The sequence below is a fragment of the Nerophis lumbriciformis genome, linkage group LG11 (genome assembly GCF_033978685.3).
Source record: "Nerophis lumbriciformis linkage group LG11, RoL_Nlum_v2.1, whole genome shotgun sequence".
Taxonomy (NCBI): Eukaryota; Metazoa; Chordata; class Actinopteri; order Syngnathiformes; family Syngnathidae; genus Nerophis; species Nerophis lumbriciformis.
This window is the reverse complement of record NC_084558.2, coordinates 31,852,475-31,858,746: the sequence shown is the minus strand read 5'-3', so window position 1 is coordinate 31,858,746 and position 6,272 is coordinate 31,852,475.

The following is a 6,272-nucleotide window of genomic DNA, read 5'->3' as shown; positions in this document are numbered from 1 at the left end:
TTTTTAGTTCCAATTTGATATGACGGTACAGCATCCATCCATCCATTTTCTACCGCTTATTCCCTTTGTGGTCGCGGGGGGCGCTGGAGCCTATCTTAGCTACAATCGGGCGGAAGGCGGGGTACACCCTGGACAAGTCGCCACCTCATCGCAGGGCCAACACAGATAGACAGACAACATTCACACTCACATTCACACACTAGGGCCAATTTAGTGTTGCCAATCAACCTATCCCCAAGTGCATGTATTATGAACAAATTCAATGTAAAGTAGCCAGAATATGAGTTCAGTAATGACGTCATTTCTCATTATTCACTTAAATATGATTATTAATCTGTAAAATTTCCCTGTATTTTACAGTGTAGGTAGCTGGATTATCATCAGTGGATATTAATAATCTAACAATGCATTATCATTATTATATTATTGGAGGGGTCCTTGAACGCACCACAGTTATGTGCTATGAGATGACACATTTTTAAACATAACTTATTGCTGCAACTAATTGATTTTTATATTTCTTCTATCGTTTCATCCCAAAATATTGACGCTGTGTATGAATGCGTAAACGTGAGCTTTGATGTTGTTATGACATCTGTGTTGCATGGACAGTGAAATGTTCAATGCTTGCTTTGCCGCTGCCAGGGGGAATGAACCATTTTGTTATATATACACATATACTGTATATTGTAGCCCTTATTGTCACTCTACTATTCATAAAAACATACATTTTGGACAAAATATTTATTATATCATAGCCAGCGGGCCACCAGTGCAAACCCTGCACTCGGCTAATTGTAGGAAAATATGGTAATCATAATGTCCCGTCCTAAATAAAAAAAACAGTAAACTGTGTGATGTCCAACTATATTTCCTAGGGGTGTGGGAAAAAAATCGATTTGAATTCGAATCGCGATTCTCATGTTGTGTGATTCAGAATCGATTCTCATTTAAAAAAAAACATTTTATTATTTTATTATTTGAATTTGAATTTTATTTTTTATTTTTTTAATTAATCAATCCAACAAAAAAATACACAGCAATACCATAACAATGCAATCCAATTCCAAAACCAAACCCCACCCAGCAACACTCAGAACTGCAATAAAAGGGCAATTGAGAGGAGACACAAACACGACACAGAACAAACCAAAAGTAGTGAAACAAAAATGAATATTATCAACAACAGTATCAATATTAGTTACAATTTCAACATAGCAGTGATTAAAAATCCCTCATTGACATTATCATTAGACATTTATAAAAAAAAAAAGAACAATAGTGTCACAGTGGCTTACACTTGCATCGCATCTCATAAGCTTGACAACACACTGTGTCCAATATTTTCACAAAGTTAAAATAAGTCATATTTTTGGTTCATTTAATAGTTAAAACAAATTTACATTATTGCAATAAGTTGATAAAACATTGTCCTTTAAAATTATAAAAGCTTTTTACAAAAATATACTACTCTGCTTCCATGTAAGCAGAAAGTGGTAGATTCTGCTGAAATCCTATGTATTGAATGAATAGAGAATCCTTTTGAATGGGGAAAAAAAAATCGTTTTTGAATCGAGAATCATGTTGAATTGAAAAAAAAATCGATTTTGAATCAAATCGTGACTCCAAGAATCGATATTGAATCGAATCGTGGGACACCCAAAGATTCACAGCCCTAATATTTCCCATTAGGGATGGGCAGAGGTGGTTCTGGGTAGATTTGTGCCTTGGGCTAACCGTCCCCTGCCCAGTTGACAGTTCAGCTAAACTAAAAACAAAATACTGTCATCTTCTGTCGCTAGCAGCAACATATTCGCAAGAAGCAAATTATTAGCCTATAGCAGGTGTCAAACTCAAGGGCAGATGTGGCCCGCCAATTCATTGTATTTGGCCCTCGAAAGCCTGGAAATAAATAAAGTACTGTAACTTGTCTTACTAAATGTATTCTTTCTTTCTATTTTGGGAGAAAAAAAATGTATGTACTCCATGTAATCGCAAATTATGTTAACGTAAATTATGCAAAACAAATATATTATCAAACATTCAAACCATTTTTTAAATAGAAATAAATACTAATAATAACAGTTTCAAAGAAAGTTATCCATCAAATTGTGCAATGTAAAAGTAGCAATAGATTCAATGTTAAAAATGTGAAATTTACTGTGGTTTTTACAGCATTTTTCTCTAAATTAAAAAACAACAACACTTTGTTTACTGTAACAAACTGTGGTGCCGTTTTGGCATTTACAGTAATACACCAAAAAATCTACACTTGTTGATTTGCGGTAAAAAAACAAAAACAAACTGGCAGATCAGGTGCCAAAATTTTACTGTAAAATTGCAGTTTTGTATTTACAGTAAAAAAACTAATATAAATTTTACAGTAAAATTCTGGCAACTGAGCTGCCTTTTTTTTTTTTTTTTTACCATAAAAACAGCAGTACTGTTTTTTCCATTTACAGTAATACACACTAAATTATGAGGTGAAATTATTGCAACTTACCATATTTTTTTTACATTTTCGTTTTAAAAAAAATCTACTAATAAAATGCATGAAAAAATTGTGTAATAATAGTGTTCATTGTTAGAAGCAGCCCTCTGGGGCCAAACATAACTGCGATGTGGCCCTCAGTGAAAACGACTTTGAGACCTCTGGCCTAGGCCATAGAGATACATACCTTTATCTTGTGCCCGCTTTTCATCTTCTTCTTCATTTTCTAAACTGGGCACCTGATAGCTTATTTGGTCTGTTACATTGATCCATGATGAAGACGAAGTCGATGTCATTAACTTTTTCATTACCTTTTGCCAACCCCTGTCAATCAACCGGAGTCACGTGAGTCACGTAGATGACTGCAGACTCCCCCCCCCCCCCCATTTTTCACATAACGCTATTAACTACAAGTAAGTATATGGGTTTATTTTATTTTTAGGAATGGAATACAATTTGTTTGGAAGCAGTTTGTGTTGCGGCCTCACTGGTGTGTGTATCATTATTGTACTTCTTTCACACTGTAAGAAGTACAATACTATTATTAACACTAATTAGGGCGCAACAAAAGACTAGACAGCGAAGACTAAACTGACAAGCCAACACACCAAAAACTGTACACCATTGCCATCTAACATCTTGGACTTGCAACTGTAATTGAAACTCAGAAATGTGATAATAAAGACAACGGGACAGCAGTGAAAATAATCGGCAATTTTTTGGTGTTGCAATAAATCTGATATTTTATCGTACAAAATATACGTAGTTATTAACCCACACAAAATTACCAAAAATTGGGACTCTTGAGTGCCGGTATTGATTCCCAGGTACTGGGAATTGTTATTGTATCGGTAAATGTGAACAGTCCCCAAAAATCCTTCTCATTCATTGCAGTGTTTGCATGAGCCTTTGTGTGCACATTACTCGTGTGTGTGTGTGTGTGTGTGTGTGTGTGTGTGTGTGTGTGTGTGTGTGTGTGTGTGTGTGCCAGTGTTTCTTGTTGCTTGGTTACTGGTTATAAAATGGGACCATTGTTGTGTGCACTCAGCATCACAAAGCAGGATCAGTGTGTGGCACAAGTTGGTTAGTCAGGACTTTCACGTCGTCTTCGCAAAGAGGATTGATCGGAAGTGGAACCACGACAAAATACTGGGTTGTATATCCACAAATACTGACCTTATTCATTTGCATCCACATCAGGCAATCTGCGCCATGCTCGGGCCCACTTGGTCTAAAGACTAAGTTTGACTCACACAAGTGCTTTGATTAGGGGAGGGCGATACTGCTAACTTGTTATCCATTTGGTATCAAGTCATTATGGGCTAGTGCTGCGGATCATTTTTTCTTGAAATGTATGACTGTGCCTTTCATTTGTTGATAATGATTATAATCAGAGTAAAACAAGACAAAGATTTAAGGCAAAGAAAACACATTTTTATTCCTCAACTTATTTGCGAACCATTTCACAATACAATGGCATGTGACCACAGGATATATTTTCGGATACGAGCTAGCTCGGTCAATTGTTATGCTCTAGACCAGTGGTTCTTAACCTTGTTGGATGTACCGAACCCCACCAGTTTCATATGCGCATTCACCGAACCCTTCTTTAGTGAAAAATAAAATGTATTTTTTTTTTCAAATTCAAGGCAAAGTTATATGTTTTTGGTAACACTTTAGTATGGGGAACATATTCTAAGTAACAAAGACTTAATTTAGAGTTATTTGGTTAGGGTTAGGGTTAGGGTTAGAGGGTTAGGGTTATAATAAGGCCATGCCAAATAAGGCATTAATAAGTACTTAATAATGACTAGTTAAGAGCCAATATGTTACTAATTTGCATGTTAATAAGCAACTAATTAATGGTGAATATGTTCCCCATACTAAAGTGTTACCATGTTTTTTTACTGGTGCACAAAATGAACCGTGCATGAACATCACCTTGTTCAAAGAACAAAACCAACACAGTGCATAAACTCACAAAAAATTACACACCTGCAAATCAGTCTGACTTCTGCTGTTGCCGTATCCGTAATACGCCGATAGTTTTTATTTACACGATGAGTCGGGTGTGTTTTGACCTCCACCGAACCCCTGAGCCCGACTCACCGAACCCCTAGCGTTCCATCGAACCCAGGTTAAGAACCACTGCTCTAGATTGCTCGCACAAATTTGGATTATAAGCCTCCCCACCGCTTGCTGGCGTAGCGAATGTCACCGATAGGGCGAGGGCCGACCAAAACATCCCGTCTTACTCGCTAGCAATAGCTTATAGCTGAAGATCGACTAAACTTTGTTTTTCCAACCATGGAAACACAGAAAGTTAGTGTGAAAGGCAGTGTTGAGGAGAAAAAGTAAGAATTTTCAAAAACATGACCTAGTTTATCGCTAGCTACTTGATGAGCCAGTTGGAGTGCAGAACTGCTAGTCTGCACCATACTAAGGTAGAATGAGTCGATACCGCCAAATCAAATGGGACCATGTAAATATGGAGAAGCTGCTCATTGCACTAAACTAAACTAATGAATTTCAATCAATCAATCAATCAATCAATCAAAGTTTATTTATACAGCCCTAAATCACAAGTGTCTCAGATCCCACATCAGGGCAAGAAAAAAACTCAACCCAATGGGATACAATGAGAAACCTTGGAGGGGACAGCAGAAGTGGGACCGGTGCAATGGACGTCGAGTGGATCTAGTTAATAGTGTGAGAGTCCAGTCCATAGTGGGGCCAGCAGGGGATCATCTTGAGTGGAGACAAGTAATTTCGATGGGCGACACTGTTTCACAATGCAAGCTGTATCACAGAACCAAATAAGGGTAGTATAGGATAGACTTTACTGGTTCTACATTGGCGAAATAATGTGGTTGCCATAAATATGCAATAAATGATAAATAATGCTACGTGGGTGCCCTCCTCCCACCTCCAAAGACATGCACCTGGGGATAGGCTGATTGGCAACACTAAATTGGTCCTAGTGTGTGAATGTGAGTGTGAATGTTGTCTGTCTATCTGTGTTGGCCCTGTGATGAGGTGGCGATAGGTTCCAGCACCCCCAGGGACCCCGAGAAGGGACAAGCGGTAGAAAATGGTTGTATGGATGGCATGTTGCGCACATACGATTGCACCATACATAGACAAACAACAAAACAAAAACACCATCCCAACACCCACATACACTGTGGTGGCCTCTGCTGGAGGGGCAGCATGGCCAGGAACAGACCCAACAAAGAGACCAAAAGTCTGCCCACCAGCCCCCGGCCAATGTCCGGTCCACAAGGATGCGCGAGAATCCTTCCAGGGAGACCGACATGTCCGATACAGGCTCATCCAGCCAGGACTCCATGAAGCTTGTCTCTTCCTCTGCATCGCCACTGGAACCTCGGTCTCTCCATGCGGACTCTCATGTGGGAAAGAGCCAGCAGCTCTTGTGCAAACAATTGAGTTATGGCCAGAAAGGCTCCCATGAGGCAGATCCAAAAGTCCATTCATAGAAAATACTGTAAGTTTGGAAGATACCACTATAACTTATACCAACCCCGTTTCCATATGAGTTGGGAAATTGTGTTGGATGTAAATATAAACAGAATACAATGATTTGCAAATAATTTTCAACTCATATTCAATTGAATGCACTACAAAGACAAGATATTTGATGTTCAAACTCATAAACTTTATTTTTTTTTGCAAATAATAATTAACTTAGAATTTCATGGCTGCAACACGTGCCAAAGTAGTTGGGAAAGGGCATGTTCACTACTGTGTTACATGGCCTTTC